Below are 19,836 nucleotides of genomic sequence, written 5' to 3' on the forward strand. Positions count from 1 at the left end.
TTAAAAAGCCCACTCCTAAGTGACCAGAAGCGCTAGAGAACAGGAGAATTTTGCAAGGGGGTTCTCCAGGTGAAGGAGGAGCAACTGCGTGACCCCTGGGCTGAGTGGCTGCAGTGTGTGTTTGTGGTGTACTTGCTGCTTGACTGAAGTATACCGTGTAGTCTGTTTGTTTGAGGGACTGTATGCCGAGCCTAGCGCTTGAGAGCTTCTTAAGGAAACTTTGATCCCTTTAGCACCCATCACCTTTGAACCAGGGGGTGGGGCTATGCAGGGAGAATAAAGCTTTAAAATGCCCCCTCTTAAGAAACCAGAGGAGCTAGAGAATACGCCAGAGAAATTATTTAAGGTTATTTAAGGCTCCGATTGAAAGAAACTATACAACAAATCAACCTTGCTAGAGAAATTAGTTTCTCTATTTTTTATAACCACAATGCTCTCCGAGGGGAGGTGCACCATTTCTGGAGGCACTGTATTCTCGGCCAATGGGAGCTGCTGTGGGCGCTGCCTCAAGCAACAGCAACACACAGCCGCTCTGCCCCCACCCCCACGTTCTAGCCCAGACGTGCACCAGGATAGGGCGCGGTGGCTGCAAGGGACTCACGGGCCGCAGATAATAACCCCACGGGCCGCATGTTTGAAACCCCTGGGTTAGCTGCTCCTGTTCTCTAGCTCTTCTGGTTGCTGAGGAGCAGGCTTTGTAAAGCCTTGTTCTCCCTGAGGAGCCCCACCCCCTGGTTAGGGGTTGATTAGGTGCTAAAGGGCTTGGCCATCACAGCCACCTTAAGAAGCTCTCAGCTTTTCTAGCAGGCCTTTAGGCGCAGCACAGGGTCCCTCAAAGGAACAGACCACACTGTATACTTCAGTCAAGCAGCAAGCACACACCAGACACAAGCTACAGCCCATAGGTGCTGACTCCCTGGGTGCTCAGGACCCAGGAGCCAGAGCTTGAGTGTGGAATGTGATGAGTTTGAGCAGGGGGTTGGACTAGATGACCTCCTGAGGTCCCTTCCAACCCAGATAGTCAATTATTCTATTCTATGAATTCTGTGCTGCTAACAACTTCTGCCCTTTGGGCAGGGAGTTTGTTTGTAAACAGAGACAGGGGGATTAAGATAACAAAAAGGCTTGTTATTAAATTAATGATCATTAGATCATGAAAGCATTACCAGGCACTCAAGTAAAAGATAGGAATAAATGGTCCATTTTCAGAATGGAGAGAAGTAAATAGTGGTGTCCCTGAGGGGCTTGTACTGGGACCAGTCCTAGCCAACCTATTCATAAGTGATCTGCAAAAAGGGGTAAACAGTGAGGTGGCAAAATTTGCAGATGAGAACTATCTTAAGTAGTTTTGTAAGTCCCAAGCAGACTGCAAAGAGCTACAAAAGGATCTCACAAAACTGGGTGACCTGGCAACAAAATGGCAGATGAAATTCAATGTTAAATGCCAAGTACAGGCGAGTTACATCATATGAGCATTTAACTTAAGTGAATTCAACTATACGCGCTCGGCAAAAAAAACGAACAAGATACCTGTAAATAGTGCGGGCGATTCCACCCAATGAGCTTTTATGCCCCGGAGTGAGCGTGAGGTGGGAGACGTGAATCTGCTGTTCCTCAATCGGTCTCAGTTCCCGCGTGCCTCTCATAGGGTGAGCGGCTCGCTGCACAGAGTGCGAGTCTAGTGTTTAAAGATACTTATTTTTTGTACAATGTGGCCCCTAAATGCAAGCCAACTACTTCATCTGGTGCTCAACCGAAGAAACCGCGATCTGTTTCAACGCTGAAGGAAAAACTGGCTGTGTTGGACTTCTTGAGAGACGGTATGTCGGTCTCCAACGCGGCGTGTAAATATGGCCGCAACGAATCTAGCATCCGTGTCATCAAGATTCGAGAGAGAAATTCGTCAAGCAGTGGCATCAAGTGCTCCAATAACGGCTAAGGTGACGAGCCAGGTGCGTGATAAGACTTTAGTGAAGACTGAACAGGTATAAAACTTATGACTGGAAGACCTGAATCTTAAACGTGTGCCTATTGATGGCAACACGTTGCGAGAAAAGGCTCTTAGCTTCTACGCGCTGTTCAAACCTCCTGCCAGAGAGGGACAGCCTTCTGATGAGAAGGAATTCAAAGCCAGCCAAGGTTGGCTTAACAGTTTTAGGAACCGCTTCAACCTCAAAAATGTGCAGACTACTGGTGAAGCTGCATCTGCCAATGAAGAGGCAGCAAAAGCCTATCCCGAACGATTAAAGAAAATCATAGAAGAAGAAAAGGGCTGTCTTCCGGAACAAGTTTTTAATGCTGACGAGACTGGGCTCTTCTGGAAAAAAATGCCCAACCGCACTTACATTTCGAAATCAGAAAAACAAGCCCCTGGCTTCAAAGCAGCTAAAGACCATGCGACTGTGTTGTTTTGTGGCAATGCGGCTGGGCATTTAATAAAGCCGGGCTTGCTCCACACGGGTGCAAATCCCCGTGCCCTAAAAGGCAAGAACAAAAATCTCCTGCTTGTGTTCTGGCAATCAAATAAAAAGGCTTGGGTGACGGCAGTATTATTTCTGGATTGGTTCCACAAGTGTTTCATTCCAGAAGTCAAACGGTACCTCGAAGAGAAAGGACTTGACTTTAAAGTGTTACTGATTGTAGACAATGCTCCTGGCCACCCTGCGGCACTCCGGTTTGCACGTAATGACGTTGAAGTCGTCTTCCTCCCCCCCAGGCCAATACCACCTCCATCCTCCAACCTCTCAACCAAGGCGTGATTCCCTGTTTCAAGGCCACCTACAGGAGGCTTACGTTATCATGGATACATAGCACTATGGATGCTGATCCCAATCTTAATGTGATGCAGTGTTGGAAGTCCTTCAACATTGCTGATTGCAACACTTATATTAAACAGGCAATGGATGCAATCAAGCCTGAAACAGTCAAAGCATGTTGGCGAAACCTATGGAAAGAATGTGTGAATGATTTTCAGGGTTTCTCGACCATTGACAAAGAAGTGAAACGCATTGTTCAGGTGACCAGGCAAGTGGGTGCTGATGGCTTCGTTGACATCCTTGAGGAAGAAATTGAAGAATTAATTGAGAGCCATAGAGAAGCATTAACTCTTCTGAAGAAGTGAGGTTTTTACCCAGGAAAGCTTATGCCCAAATAAATCTGTTAGTCCTTAAGGTGCCACCAGACTCCTTGTTGTTTTTATTGACTGTTTGTTAGTCAGAGGAACTGATAAAATAGTCTACAAAAGACTATGACGACGACTAACAGGAAGAGCCAGCAAGTTGGAATCTTCACAAATTTCCTGAGGAGTTCCAAGCAGCAAAACCCTTGAATGATTTAATTTCTGAATACGATCCCTCTATGGAACGAAGCTTCAAAAATCACACATAGTATTACGGACCATTTGAGACCGTATCAAGAAATGTTTGAGTAGCTCAAGAGACAACAGCGACCGTTACCGATCACCATGTTTTTCAAGGAAAAACAGCCAGCAGCAGATGAGCCTACGCAATCAACTTCTCGAGCTGAACCAGAGCCAACCACTTCGTCTACGACTCGCTCTCCGTCACCCAAGTTCAGTCACCTCCGTTTCCTGGATCAGCATCTAGCCCTGATGACCCCCTGTAATTAAAAAGACAGTACTGTAAACTTATTTTGCATATGTACTCATATACTGTACATTACTGTATACATATTACTGTACTGGGGTGTATACACAACCCTGTACAGTATACTGTACTTTATGGGGGATTTAAGGGTAATTTTGACTATACACGATTTTCGCCTTACGCGCTGACTTTAGAACCTAACCCCCGCATAAAATGTGACTCCACTGTAATGCACATGGCAAAATATAATCCCAACTATAATATATATATATACACACACACACACACACACACACACACACACACACACACACACACACACACAAAACGATGGTGCCTAAATTTAGCTGTTACCCATCAAGAAAGATCTTGGAGTCATTTGCAGTACTCGAAAAGCACTATGTTTCCAGCCTACTGCAAATGTGTAAAAAGCCTTCTCGCTATGCCTGTATCATCCTGAATTCATTCTTCAGCTTCAGAAGACTTAAAAATTATCTCCAGTCATCAATTGGACAGACAACGGAATAACGTAGCTGACCTTAACATACATCAAAACAATACCAAGGGACCTGGATGTAAAGAAGATTGCTGACAGTTTCATCCAGAAAGCTAGTGATATAGAATATCTCTAAACTGGGATGTTAGTGAAGACAGCTTTTAAGTAATTACAATGATTTTATTATACTGCCATTCATAATAATGTAATTGTCGTTCAAAACAATTTAACTTTTAAAATAGCAAAGATAACAATGATCAACACATTCAGTAATTAGAATATGAAAGAAGGGTGCCCTATAAATGCTGACAATTGCCTTCCTCCCAGGGACGGCTCCAGGAACCAGCACACAAAGCACATGCCTGGGGCAGCAAGCTGCGGGCGGGGGCGGCCTGCTGGTCACCGCAAGGGCAGCAGGCAGGCTGCCTTCCGCGGCTTGCCTGTGGGAGGTCTGCCGGTCCTGCGGTTTCGGTGGCAGGTACGCCGGAGCCACAGGACCGTGGACCTCCCTCAGGCCTGCCGCCGAAAGCAGCCTGCCCTCCGTGCTTCGGGGTGGCAAAATGCATAGAGCCGCCCCTACTCCCCCCAAACCTGGCAAAGGCAGTGCCCCCTTCATCCACCCCCATCCCCAAACACACCCCTCTTCGAAAGCACCCACCAGCAAAAAAAAAAAAAAAAAAAAAAAAAATCAGCACCTATGCTAAAGACAATAAACTCACCCAAAGGGTGCCGTATTCGCTCCTACTTCACCTGGAGAACTCCCTCGCAAAACTCTCCTGTTTGCTAGCTCCTCTGGTCACTTAAGAGCTGGCTTTTTAAAGCCTTGTTCTCCATGATTAGCTCCAACCCCTGGTTAAGGCTTGGGGATGAAAGCCTCCTCAACATGCTCTCAGCCTTGCATAGCAGGCCGCGAGGCTCAGCACACGGTCCCTCAAACAAACGGAGCGCACTATATACTTCAGTCAAGGAGTAAGCACACCACAACACACACACCACCCACGGGCTATGTTTTCTGTAAGCTGCGCAGCTGCATGGCCACGGAGCAGCCCATTTAGGGCCGCACAGGCACTCAGGGAACACTGGCCACAGAGCTGCCCAGGCCATGGCCTGGATCTGCGGGGGCTAGGCGCATATCCTGCACCTCAGCCCGAGAGCTGCTGTGATGGGGAGAGGTGTTTCTCCCCCCCGCTGCCCAGGTACTGCCGTAGCCCCCCCCTGCACCCTCAAACCCCTCATCCCCAGCCCTGAGCCCCCTCCCCCTCTCCAAACCCCTTGTCCCTACCCCCACCACATGAATTTTGTTATGTGCACTGATATGACATGTGTCATATCACCTCCATATTGGTGCACATAAAATTCATTCCACACATGGGTGAGAAATTAGAGAGAACACTGCTCACAGGTCACATAGTTGCTCTTCCTTCACCTGGAGCACTCCCTCACAAAACTCACGTTAGCAGCTCCTGTACCCTAGCATCTCTCAACCCTTAGCAGCGTACTTTTTAAAGCCTTGTTCTCCCTGAGTAGCCCCAAACCCTGCTACGGGTTGATGGGTGCTAAAGGGCTTGGCCTCCAAAGCCTCATTAAAAAGCTCTCAACTTGCCTGGCAGGCCACTAGGCTCAGCACAAGTCCCCTCAAACAAACAGACCATACTATATAATTCAGTCAAGCAGCAACCAAACTACACCACACACAACAAACTCACCCCAAGGCTCACAGAGTTGCTCCTTCACCTGGTTAACTGCCTCGCAAAACTCACATTAGCCACTCCTGTTCCCTAGCTTCTCTCTGTCCCTTAGGACAGTGGTCTCCAAACTTTTTTGATCACGCACCCCTGTCAGTACACAAGTTTTGAGCATGCACCCCCCTGCCCCGCCGCAGGGCTGGCTCTACCATTTTTGCTGCCCCAAGTCCCCCCCAAAAAAACATGCTCAGACCCCCACCCAAACTGGTGAACACCACTGCCTTAGAAGGGGCCTTTTTAAAGCCTTGTTCTCCCTCAGGAGCCCCAACCCCTGGCTAGGGGTTGATAGGTGCTAAAGGTCTTGGCCATCAAAGCCTCATTAAGAAGCTCTCAAGGTTCCTAGTAGGCCTCTAGGCTTAGCACGGAGTCCCTCAAAGGAACAGACAACATTGTATACTTCAGTTAAGTAACAAGCACACACCAGACAAGCTACAGACCATAGGTGCTGACTCTGTGCTAAAAATAAAACAGAAAAGGAAAGAGCTGCAGAAGTAAAGAGACTGCAGGCAGAAGTCCAGCACCAGAGTGGGGGCTATCCAGTTTATTGCACTGAATGCAGCATGCAGGATTAGCTGGCAGGTGACGTGTGTGTATTCGGTGCAAGGAGCTCCTGGCTCTCAGAGACCATGTACGGGCTTCAGAGACCAGAGTGGCTGAACTGGAGGAGCTAAGGGAGACAGAGGTACATTGATGCGACTTTCTGGGACACAGTTGAATGGTCCTACTCCCATTCTGACAGCCTAGGCACTCTTGAGGAGTTATGAATAAGTTTTGAAGGCAAGGTCAGAGTTTTACCAGCAGCAGCTGGCCCACAAAATGCTGCCTTAGGAGACTGATAGCACACTCATGCGTAGAAATACTCATTTTACAAGTGCAATTATCTTGATTTTTCTCAGCCCTGGCCTCCTGCCTATTGATAATGAACAATTAGTGAAGGGTAGAGGTAGGGTATGGGTATGCGTATTTGTGTAGCCAGATGTATATTTTTGTCATATTTGAATAAAAGTGTCTATATTTAGAGAGAATCTTCTTTTTCCTGTATCTCCTTTATTTATCAACCGATTTTGATAATATTTGAAATGGAGTCCGTTTTTTGGTTTGTTTGTTTGTTTGTTTTTTAAGAGACTCCTCAGAGTGCGAGGCCCCAACCTGTAGCTTAGTTAATATATGCCTTAATCCAATGATTCTCAAACTTCTGTACTGGTGACCCCTTTCACATAGAAAGCCTCTGAGTGCAACATCCCCCCCTCCCCCCCAATACATTAAAAACATTCTTTCAATATATTTAACACCATTATCAATGCTGGAGGCGAAGCGGGATTTGAGGTGGAGGCTGACAGCGCATGACCCCCCTGTAATTACCCTGCAACCCCCAGTTTGAGAGCCCCCGCCTTAATCCAACCCTCACCGCTGCGCTATACGGTAGCCCCAATGCTCTTTTCTGCTCTCACATAACTATCTCAAACACAGTCAATCATACATAAGGTACTTACAGTTTCTTGCAATACCAGTGTTACCCCTGCACAAACACCCTACCCAGACCTGACTCCCTACTCCAGTGCTCAACTCAGGCAAACAAGAATTAAGAGGTAAGCTGTGCAGGCAAATCATATTGAGGAGCCCCACCACCTGGTAAGGGTCATTGGGTGCTAAAGGGCTTGGCCACCAAAGCCTCATTAAAAAGCTCTCAGCTTGCCTGGCAGGCCACTAGGCTCAGCACAAGTTCCCTCCAAGGATCAAACCACACTGTATAATTCAGTCAAGCAGCAACCACACTACACCACACACAACAAACTCACCCCAAGGGTCACAGAGTTGCTCCTTCACCTGGTTAACTACCTCGTACAACTCACAGTAACCACTCCTGTTCCCTAGCTTCTCCCATCCCTTAGGAGAGGGCTTTTTAAAGCCTTGTTCTCCCTGAGTAGCCTCACCCCCTGGTTAGGGGTTGATGGGTGGTAAAGGGCTTGGGAATGAAAGCCTCCTTATGCAGCTCTCCACTTGCCTAGCAGGCTGCTAGCCTCAGCACAAGGTCCCTCAAACAGACCACACTATATACTTTAATCAAGTATCAGAGGGGTAGCCGTGTTAGTCTGAATCTGTAAAAAGCAACAGAGGGTCCTGTGGCACCTTTGAGACTAACAGAAGCATCTGAAGAAGTGAGGTTCTTACCCACGAAAGCTTATGCTACCAATACTTCTGTTAGTCTCAAAGGTGCCACAGGACCCTCTGTTGCTTTTTTCAATCAAGTAGTAAGCACACCACAAACACACAACAGGCTCACCCCAAAGGTCCCCTAGTTGTTTCTCCTTCACCTGGAGAATTCCTTCATAAAACTCTCCTGTTCTCTAGCTCCTCTGGTCACTTAGGAGCAGGCTTTTTAAAGCCATGTTCTACCTGAGTAGCCCCACCCTTAGGGTGACCAGACAGCAAGTGTGAAAAATCAGGACAGGGGGTGGGGGGTAATAGGAGCCTATATAAGACCCAAAAATCGGGACATCTGGTCACCCTACCCACCCTAGGGTTGCCAACTTTCTACTTGCATAAAACCGAACAGCTATGTCTGACCCAGTATGGCCAGTCTGCTGGTCTTATGAAAAGTTATACTAGGAGTAGCTTGTGAAAAGTAAATTACCCCTCAGTAATCAGGAATTTAGTCCCTGAATAAATACGGTCAATTAAAGAAGTATTTTGGTTACTTACCTGTCTTGGCTTCTCATTGAAACTGTAGCTCATTTCTCCTGGTATTGCCCATGTCTGGTGATACGTTCTAAATAAATGTCCCTTGACCACCTGATGAAATACCAGGAGAAATGAGCTACAGTGCCAATGGGACTGAAATTCTTCTCTAGTGGATCATATTTACTCACAGACAACCTACTTTCAATTCCCAGTTACTGAGGGACAACGTATTTATTCTCTGCACGTTGCCCCTAGTAGAACTTCCTGTGAGGGATGGATCTGAATATTTGAATCCTGATATTTAAATTGTACTATGAAATGTATTAACCCCAATTTGGAAGATTGGCATGATTTTTGAACTCTTGGCGAGTTTTGAGGTTGTCCTGGGCATCCTGCCCCAAGTGACTAGTGAGGAGACATTCCTGTACCCCAACTATTCCTTCCCCAATTTCCTCCTCTGGGCCCCCTCCTTCGTCTGCAGAACTCTGCCAGCTAACAACTGGGACAGTTTCCTTAATAACTGGACAACACCTCCACTCCACACATGGGTGAGAAATTAGAGGGAACACTGCTTACAGGTCACATAGTTGCTCTTCCTTCACCTGGAGCACTCCCTCACAAAACTCACAATAGCTGCTCCTGTACCCTAGCATCTCTCATCCCTTAGCAGCGTGCTTTTTAAAGCCTTGTTCTCCCTGAGTAGCCCCAAACCCTGCTATGGGTTGATGGGTGCTAAAGGGCTTGTCCACCAAAGCCCCATTAAAAAGCTCTCAACTTGCCTGGCAGGCCACTAGGCTCAGCACAAGTCCCCTCAAACGAACAGACCACACTATATAATTCAGTCAAGCAGCAACCACACTACACCACACACAACAAACTCACCCCAAGGGTCACGGATATGCTCCTGCACCTGGTTAACTGCCTCGCAAAACTCACATTAGCCAGTCCTGTTCCCTAGCTTCTCTCTGTCCCTTAGGACAGCGGTCTCCAAACTTTTTTCATCGCGCACCCCTATCAAACAATTTTTGAGCATGCACGCCCCTGCCATGCCGCAGGGCTGGCTCTACCATTTTTGCCGCCCCAGCCCCCCCCAAAAAAAAGCTCAGACCCCCACCCAAACTGGTGAAGACCAGTGCCTTAGCAGGGGCCTTTTTAAAGCCTTGTTCTCCCTGAATAGCCCCACCCCCTGGTTAGGGGTTGATGGTTGGTAAAGGGCTTGGGGATGAAAACCTCCTTATGCAGCTCTCCACTTGCATAGCAGGCCCCATCCATGCCCTGACGAGGTGTGAACTGCCTTTCTGTTCTTGGAGAAAGCAACAGAGGGTCCTGTGGCACCTTTGAGACTAACAGAAGTACTGGGAGCATAAGCTTTCGTGGGTAAGAACCTCACTTCTTGCATCTGCCACAGGACCCTCTGTTGCTTTTTACAGATTCAGACTAACACGACTACCCCTCTGATACTGTTCTTGGAGAGTTTTTGCATGGCCTGCTTTAAGCCATGAGGATACTAACCATTACAGTAACATCACCATAACAGCCATGCTCAGTGCATTACCAGCCTTCCAGAGACACCCAACATGACAAACTTTGCATTGGATACCACGCAATCATTTTATAAAGCCGAACATGGCGTGTAGGGTGTTCCCCTGAGGTACAGAGCGTCACACCTCCCCTCTTAGTTTACTGCAAGACGGTTAGTCACTGACTATCTCGAACTCAGTTTGTTGTTATAGTTCTCTTAGCATTCAGACATTAAGGCCATGAGGCTGCATGCCTCAGTTTCCCCATTCACACACACAATCCAGGGTTTTTTTATGGTTTCTCTGCTGTGATAAGGTTTAAACCTGTTTACAGGTATTAACTGAAAAGTAGCATTAGCATAAGATTTAACTTCTGTGTCGAAATTCTTATCCCCAAATCTTAACATTAATACCAATTTTTTTTTTTTAATCAAACATGGGTGTTGACAAGTATCGTTGATACCATGCCCTGTGTTCAATTAGTGTAGTTTGAGGTTAGTTTGTTCATTACCCATTGTGTCCTTTGACTCTCTCCCATTGTTAGCCAAATGGGCTCGTTTCCCCCTGGAGCTGCCCAATTACCCCAAGGAGGCACGGGAGTCTAGAAGACGGCTTCAAGTTCTTTATTGATCAGTCAGCTGAGCGGGTGTCCCCCTCGACTCATGCCAGAGGGAGGAACACACCTTACAAGCGTAGAGCAAGCCTTTTTATACCCAGTAACAAATGACTTAACGTGCATACATTCTGCTGACCTAAGGAATTTTTAAATTCCCTTCTAGGGGTATATAGGATACATCTGTTGGGGCCCCCTTGACTGATTGCTTTTCCAGGGGTAGGGGTAATGGGATACATCTGCTGGGCCTCCTTGCTGTTGGGCCTCTTTGATTGGTTGTCTTGCTATACATTTATATACGGGAAATGGAGCTGTGGCCTTGGGGAATAGCGAGTATTTGGCCTTTGTTCTAACAAGGTTCTCCCCCCTTAAAAGCATTTTGAGAGCCCTATGGCCCCCAATCCTCAACTTTAACCGGTTGATATAGTGCCATCATGCGTTGGCGTACAATTTGATTAGCCATTCGTCGAACTAATGCAACTACACAGGGAGCCACTCTTGAGCCCCCCACTTTTGGGAGCTTCCAGCAGTCAATGTGGAATCAACGGACCGCCTCTCCCTAATCAAGTCGTCATATACCTTAATTCCTAATTTATTTCCCTGGATTTGGGGTAGTAGAAAGAATAAGGGCCTAATGTACCCAACATAACAAATTCCTGACCAATTTGGAGGCAATCTTCGATAAGCATATTGCCCACATATCCAGTAATGGCCTTTTAGGGCCCATTGTCCATTTGCAAAAGGGCCATCCCAGGTTTCGGGATAGTCCTTGGGGCCCGGTTCTTCGTAATACAAAGAGTTACCCATCTCCAGGGGTCCCCCTAATACAATAGATGTACCGTCAGGATTACAATAGTCACATTTCCAAGCCCCAGCCCCTTCCTTCCAAGCGCAATTACAACCAAATTTAGGGCTATTGGTAGTAGACCAAAAATGATTAAAATGGGTTACCCGAGTTCCATTAGAATGTTGCCATGCCCACTGATACCAGCGTACCACGTGATCCTTACTGTTGGTATTATCTCGCTGGCAACTTAGAAAGAGGGCATCAAAGAACCCATCTTGTCCAACTGCCTTACAGCCTTCGCCAGTATGCTGTTGGTAGGAACATGGTACCCAGCTATGATTAGTGAGTTTTACGTGGGTATGGTTCCACCGTCCTTGATATTTAGAACAGTCATACGTATGGCAACTAGAGTGATCATAGCAGTCAAGTCCTAGAGATAGAGTCCAGTCACATTGGCTTTTGCCCACATACACCCCTTCTGGTTTTGTTCGGTTGAGACAAAGGATCCCTATTTCAGAGGAATAGAGTCGCCAAGGGCTACTATCCTCAGTCCAAACTTCGTTCCTTTGTGGACTATACTTAAATTACTAATCCACCATTTAGCTTGCACGGGCTGGGCTACCCAAGGCCATTCATCTAATTCCCCTGGGCCTCAGCATACCCAACAGTTACTGAGGTTAAAGGATCCTGCTATTGTCTCCCCTAGCTGTAAAAACCTATTCTCCCAACCATAATAGTGGTGGAAGCATATAAACAAGGATATTAGCAGCAATTTCATTATCTTTTTCTAAACAGTCCCTTTAATCCGTCCAAGTACTGGTACTCCCAGGTAGAGTCTTCACCTGTGCCACCCCGGGCGTCCGGAGCCGGGGCGGGCAGAGGGCCGGTGTCCTCTTCTGCTAGTTCAGTCTCCGGGCTAGGGCTCAGAAACCGCTTTACCCGTGTATGGTGTGTCCATTTGTCGCTCCCGAGAACTTTGACTGCAGTTTGGCTGATGAGCGAGACAGTGTGCGGGCCGTCCCACCGTGGTGTAAGGGGGTCACGCCTCCATTTCTTGACAAGGACCTGATCACCGATCTGGAACGGATGCACGGGCTGGTCCAGGGGAAGGGCTTGGAAAGGCACCGCGTACCGATGCAGCTGTAACAAAACAGATTGCAACCCGGAGACCTGCTTCCATAAGGAGTCCTTTCCCATTTCCCAGTTTACATCTTCCCGGAACCCTGGGATCAGGATTCGGGGAGGGAACCCAAAGACCAGTTCAAATGGTGAGAGCTTAAGACCCTTACGGGGGGCCCTTCGAATGCGGGTAAGGGCAAGTGGTAACGCATCAAGCCATTTTAGACTAGACTCTGTGCATAGTTTAGTGAGGGTATCCTTGAGAGTCCTATTCATTCTTTCCACCTGGCCTGAGCTCTGCGGCCTCCAGGGGGTATGCAACCTCCATTGTATACCGAGTGCCTGGGACACCTGTTGGACCACTTGTGAGGTAAAGTGGCTTCCCTGATCAGATTCAATCGTTTCGGGGAGATGGAATCGGGGAAGTATTTCATGCAACAGGGCCTTAGTAACCGCCCGGGCCTGGCAATGCCGGGTGGGGTAACACTCTACCCATCCCGTAAGCTGATCCACAAATACGAGCAGGTATTTATAGCCCCTGCAAGGGGGCATTTCTGCGAAGTCAACCTGCCATCTCTGAAAAGGGTACGTGGCCCAGGGCCGGCCTCCCATTGGGGCGGGAGGGCCACACCCCTTTTGGTTAGTTCGTTGGCAGACGGGGCAATTACTAACTATTCTCTGGGCTTCCATGTGCATACCCAGCCCCTTAAGGGATCGGGTGGCCAAATCAACCATTGCTCCTGACCCCATATGCCCTTCTTTATGCATGTGCTGGAGAATTTCCTGAAGTATCGGCCGGGGGACAAAAATTTCCCCCCCCGGTAATTTCCACCATCCCGGGGGAACCTGCCGGGCCCCCGCAGCCTGTGCGTGGCGTGCCTCCTCGGCTGTATATTGGGGAGGGGGGGTTTTAGCTTCTGTATCTTGGACCAAGAAGACCCATGAGGCCCCTTCCCGTGCGGCCTCCTTTGCGGCCTGATCGGCCAATTGATTATATTTACGTTGTTCAGCCTCCGGGGCCCTTCCATGGGCACGCACATGTATCACGGCAACCCGGAGGGGAAGCATCAAAGCCTCAAGGAGTGTCTTGATGAGACTCCCATGTGCAATTCTTTGGCCTGACGCTGTGATAAATCCCCTTTCTCTCCACAGGGCCCCGTGAGCATGTACCACCATATAGGCATAGCGGCTATCAGTATACAGGTTAATAGTTTTTCCAGCTCCCAACCGGAGAGCCTCGATAAGGGCCACTAACTCCGCCGCTTGAGCGGACAAATTAGGGCTGAGTTTAAACTTGTATATTCCTTTGTCCTTAATTACTACTGCGGCTCCGGTAAACCGCTTGCCATCTATCACATAGCTGGACCCGTCAACGTACCCCTCAATTTCAGGGTTGGATCACGGCAAGTCTGAGAGATCAGGGCGGGGTTTGGTTTCCTGTTGCAAAACTTCAATACAGTCATGAGTGGGGCTAGTCTCATGGGAAACCTCAGGATCGGGCAGCAGGGTAGCTGGGTTTATGGAGCTAACTGTCCTAAAGGTTAAGTTAGGGGCTAGCAAGAGCCCTACTTCATATCTGGTATGTCGACTGGGATTTAAATGCTTTTCCCCAGCACCTGTCCCCAGTATTTGAGGCACCCCGTGGGGAACCACAACCTCAGTGTCTCCTCCCAGGGTCAATTTCTCAGCCTCCTGTACGAGGAGAGCGGTCGCTGCAACGGCCCGTAAACAGGCAGGCCACCCCTTGGCGACAGGGTCCAACACCTTTGAGTAGTATCCAATGGGTCGCCAGGTTGGTCCCGACCTTTGGCATAGAACTCCAGCAGCCACCCCTCCCCTCTCATGAACGTATAAAGTGAACGGCCTCCGAGGGTCGGGGAGGGCTAGAGCGGGAGGCTGAACCAAGGCTTCTTTTAGCTCTCGAAATGCTTTTTCCATCTCTTTGGTCCACGTCCAATGGAGCAGACCCTCTTTAGTTAAGGATTCATATAATGGTTTGGCTCTTCCCCCGTAGTCAGGGATCCAGAGTCGACAAAACCCAGTCAACCCCAGGAAAGCCCTCAACTCTCGGGGGTTTTGAGGTCGAGGGTTATTGAGTATCACCTGGATTCTTTCTTTACCTAGACTACGACTTCCCTGGCACAAATGATACCCAAGAAAAGTGACCTGTCGCCTAACCAATTGTGCTTTTTCCTTTGAAACCTTATACCCCTGTGCCCCAAGGTAATTAAGGAGCTCTACAGTTTTCTCCTTGCAGACTGTCTCTGTTTCAGTACTCAAGAACAGATCATTACAGTACTGAACTATGTTACATGAAGGGTGTTTAGCCAGGAATGGGGTGAGGTCCCTTTTTAACTGGCTGCCAAAAATCTCGGGTGCACAGGTAAGTCCTTGTGGGACAACGGTCCAAAGGTATTGAGCTTTGTAGTGGGTATCTGGGTCCTCCCACTCAAAGGCAAACAGTCTCTGCTATTAACTTGTTAATTTGTCTTAGATCCTGGACCAACCAATACTGCCCATTAGGCTTAGGCACCCCCATTATTGGAGTATTGTATGGGGACGTGTCTTCCTTTAACCACCCGCACTGCAAGAACTTTTGAATCAGGGGTTTTAACCCGATCCGAGTGGTTAACTTAAGGGGGTATTGGCGAATTCGGACTGGGCTGCTTCCCTCCTTAAGGGAAATATGCACTGGTGTAGCATTCCTGGCTCGGGCCACGCCTCCTTCCTCCGCCCAGACCTTGGGATTTACCCCCCCTCTCTCCCCCCCCTCCCCCGGCAGCTGGCTTCCATCACTTCCCTTACATTCCAGGGAGTGATCTCTAGCATTTATGAGAGCCATCTGGTAATTAGAGGCTTGTTGCTTAGGGATTCTGACTTCCATTGTCCCGTTATCGAATGAGATCTCCGCCTGTAATTTAGTGAGGATATCTCGTCCGAGCAGCACTATGGGGCAGGAGGGACTGCAAACAAACTGATGGGAAATTTGACGGTCCCCTATTTTTTACTAGGAGAGGCAAAGTTTTTTTTTTTTTTTTTTTTTTTTTTCCCAAAGCTGTAGTTTGTCCCTCTATCCCCTGGACTATGGCACGTCCCCGAGCTCTATCTCGGGGGGCCTTATTAAGGGGGAGCAAACTAAGAGTGGCCCCAGTATCAATAAGGGCTTCAATTAGGCGGCCCTCCACTTTAATTTTTACCGTGGGATCCAGGCTGGCAGCTTGTGCTGTCAGGAGGGGCCGCTGGGTCCCTCGGCTTCTCTATGGGGAAGATCCCTCCCCTGAACGTCCCGTGTTGTTGTAAAGGAGGGGAAGGACCGGGGGCATTCATTCTTCCAGTGCCCCTCTTCCCTACAGATAGCGCACTGGTTTCGACCCAGGCGGGGGTCCCGTCCCCTCCCAGGTGGCCCTGGCTTCTCCTTAACCTTGTCCCCCCTTTCTGCATATCCTTCTCTCAGGGCCATGGCCAAAACGCGGGCCCCTTTCTTTCGCTCCTCATCATCCCTCCAATCATAAACCTTCATGGCTATTTCTAAAAGTTCCTCTATATTTTTGCCCGAAGCCCCTTCCAATTATATAGCTCACTAGTGGTAAAGGGAACATATACCATAGTGAGATTACCCTCAGGGGCTACAGTTTCCCGCAGTGGACACAAATAATTCTGTTGCAGGGGCCCTTGGAGTACCGGGCCACCCTTGCTCCTGGTGTGGTTAGACACCGTGGAGCTCAGAGAGATCGGAGGGGGCTCCCGTTTGGAAAAATCCTGGTTGCTTGGCTCACCCCTTTCAGCTGAGGCATTATCCTCAGAGATGTGGGGGGGGATTTCAATTGAGGGTACCGGAGCCGGGAGGCCAGGATACAAAGGGGGAGGGGGCATAGGATCAGGGGCAGAGGGAATCACAGCCCGCAGACAAGATTTCTTAACAGGGAAACAGGGTTTCCTAACAGGGGCACGGGCCATTAAGGTTTTAATAGTTTGTGATCTACATTTTTGCAACCATGGGGGATGATTGGCCACAAGGTCCTGCCAAATATCTATATAGGGATATTGGTCCCAATGCCCATCCCAGGTCACAATGCTATGTACTGCTTGTACAACCCCTGGTTTGAGCGTCCCTCCCTCGGGCCATTCCACCCCGAATGTCATCCATTCAAGAGTACAGAATTTTACAAGCTTGTCTTTACATAATACAATTCCATAATTAGCCTGGCGTCTAAATGCCTTCCAGTTATCCAGCATACATCCCAGGGGTGTCCAGGAGAAGGTGCTTTGTCCGGACCCCATTATGCTTTACCCAGAGTTTTCCGAGACAGAGATATCAAGAGGGGGAAGAGGTATAGATCTAGTTCTAACTCAGATATCCGCTGGGTCACGAGGTTCGGCTGACCCCCCTTGCAATCAAGATATCCTGGTCACCGGGTTTCCCCTCGCAGGAGTCTTGGGGCGGCTGAAGTCAGCTTAAGCCTCAGACCTGTCAGCAGCACTCATTCATCTTTCACACAGATCCTTTAATCAGTTACAATCTCGGTTTCCAACACACCATTAAGAGGAGAAACAAGATTACCCTTCCTATAAACAAGAGTAATCCCTGAGGTTGCTCCAAGTCCCAATAATTGATAAAAACGGCCCATGGACTTGTGGAGTTAGTTACGTTACTCATTGGCCGTTATTTGCTTACCCTTTAACCAAAAACACAACAAGACATTTACAAAGCTACAATAATGTTAACATACCTTCCCGTATACAGGCTGCCTAGGGGATTTCCACCGTCCAACCCACACCTCGGGGGCGTTATTCCTCAAACCCAGGAGGTAAACGCACTTACCGCCCGAAGTGGCCGCGTCCGGCAGTCAGACTTCCCCTTCTTCTGAAGCCATCTTGCTTCCGTGTCCTTCGGAGTTCTCTTTAGAGAGGACACAGCCGCCCCGGCCGATTGTGACGATCCGAGGCCCGAGCAAAGCAACAGCTCGAGGTGGCCACTCCTCGGAATCGCCCTCGGCCGTCGGTCAGTGCCCTCTACAGGGAGAGAAGTCCCTTCGTGGTCGCCATTTGTTAGCCAAATGGGCTCGTTTCCCCCTGGAGCTGCCCAATTACCCCAAGGAGGCACGGGAGTCTAGAAGACGGCTTCAAGTTCTTTATTGATCAGTCAGCTGAGCGGGTGTCCCCCTCGACTCATGCCAGAGGGAGGAACACACCTTACAAGCGTAGAGCAAGCCTTTTTATACCCAGTAACAAATGACTTAACGTGCATACATTCTGCTGACCTAAGGAATTTTTAAATTCCCTTCTAGGGGTATATAGGATACATCTGTTGGGGCCCCCTTGACTGATTGCTTTTCCAGGGGTAGGGGTAATGGGATACATCTGCTGGGCCTCCTTGCTGTTGGGCCTCTTTGATTGGTTGTCTTGCTATACATTTATATACGGGAAATGGAGCTGTGGCCTTGGGGAATAGCGAGTATTTGGCCTTTGTTCTAACACCATGTAATCATTCACATTTGTGGGCTCTTAATTTCATCCTATTTCTGGCATTTTGATAGGGTCTGGCAAGATAAGGGTCTAGGGGGATCCTGCACATTGGCTGGCCCTTTGGGGAGCCGTCTCCCAACTCCAGGACTGTACATGGATAGGAAATCCAATTCCCCTTTTGGGGTTACCCTGTGTTTCCCCCTCCCTGCACTGAGTCCTTCCCTGTCCCCTAGAGGGCTGTGAGCTGTGCTCTCTGGGATAGGTGTGCCCACCCTTTGATCAGCTGCACCTCTTCCCATCAGCTTTCCCAGAACTGCTCCCTGTCTCTCACCACCCTGGGGGAAAACACCCCCCTTCTCTGTCAGTTGGGTCATTTCTATTCGGACAGACTACCACCTGGCAATTTCCTGGTCTCAACTCCCCTGCTGTTACAGGGGTTGGAACTGCATCTTGATGTAAAGAGACAGAGTTACTTTCCAAAAACTTCTCAGAAATAGCATCCTGAAAAATTGGGACCTGGATTGGGGTACCCTCTGCCACCCCTTTCTCTGTCCCTGAGAAGTCAGCTGTGTGACTGCTCCCCTCCAGGAGGAGAATTTGCACGGTTCCTTCTCAAAACCTGGGTCACAGGCTGAGTGCCTGGGTGTAGAGATGCTGACCCAGCCATCCTCCTAGTGTCCTGGGCATCCTGCCCCAAGTGACTAGTGAGGAGACATTTCTGTACCCCAACTATTCCTTCCCCAGTTTCCTCCTCTGGGCCCCCTCCTTCAGCTGCAGAATTCTGCCAGCTAACAACTGGGACAGTTTCCTTAATCAATGGACAACACCCCTCCTGGCCCTGAGGGCATGTTGCCTTCTGCTGGAAAGGAGCTAGTCTCAGCCCCTCCCATACTTGGAAGCACTCTGCTTCCCTGTTCTAGGAGTCACAGGAATCCTCACCCACCTCAGTGGTTTCTGTGGGACATTTCACTCTGTTCCCTAGAGCCGGGTTTGTCTCTGGTTCAGCTGCGACCTGAACAGTTCTCTCCCTGGCAGGCATTACACCCTCATCCCTTCCTGATGTGGTGTTGCCTCCAGCTGCAGTGTAGGAGTTGGTCTCAACCACCCTCCCAGCTGGAAGCATGTGGCTTTCCCCCAGCTGCAGAAGAATCAAGGAGACTCTCTCCCATTCTCTCAGCAGTTCCTGAGACCTTACCCTTTCCCACAGGGGGTCCCAGCATAAAATTCGCTCCTGCTGCAGGCAAATGCTTTAACCTGAGCTAGACAGAAAAAATCATTACCCAAGAGCAGGTCAAATTACCCCCCCCGCCCCCCCCCCCCGAGAAAAAACACTTTCCAAACCACATGGATTTTAGCAAGCGGTATGAAGAATCTGCTTTCACCCACCCCCACAACCACTGCCATTTGGCCAGGCAACATATTGGCCTTTGGGACCACACTCTGCTTAACCAGAGAGACTTGGGGCAGAGAGATGCAGGGGCCCAGATATTACCCACCAGCAATTTAGACAGCCTTAACATGCTCCATATCTGATTCTGCAGAGGCTAACCTCACAGAACCAATGTGATCGGTTTCAATTGCTTGGGGGGGGGGGGGGTTTCTGTGTTGAGGACAGCAGAACTAAGGAGCTATTGTTTGCCTGCTTCCTCCTAGCACAGGGCATTTATTCCTCAGATGATCAGTGGAATTACACTGATAGCACCGTCTGGGCTCTAGGGTCCCAGCCCCCTTCTGTCTTCCCAGGGACCTTCCCTTCCCCCCAGTTTTAAACCCCTCTTTCTGTGGCCTGCCCTCAATAGATGC

General features: G+C 49.0%; 1 long non-coding RNA gene across 1 annotated transcript; it reads right to left on the reverse strand.

The window, feature by feature from the left end:
* Positions 1-10,655: 10,655 nt before the first annotated feature.
* Positions 10,656-18,123, reverse strand: LOC135975737 (uncharacterized). The gene is made up of 2 exons (XR_010592746.1): positions 17,390-18,123; positions 10,656-12,588 (listed from the first exon to the last, which is right to left on the reverse strand). It is a non-coding gene; the product is annotated as an uncharacterized LOC135975737 (long non-coding RNA).
* Positions 18,124-19,836: the final 1,713 nt, after the last annotated feature.

This window comes from Chrysemys picta, chromosome 15 (genome assembly GCF_011386835.1).
Source record: "Chrysemys picta bellii isolate R12L10 chromosome 15, ASM1138683v2, whole genome shotgun sequence".
Classification (NCBI taxonomy): domain Eukaryota; kingdom Metazoa; phylum Chordata; order Testudines; family Emydidae; genus Chrysemys; species Chrysemys picta.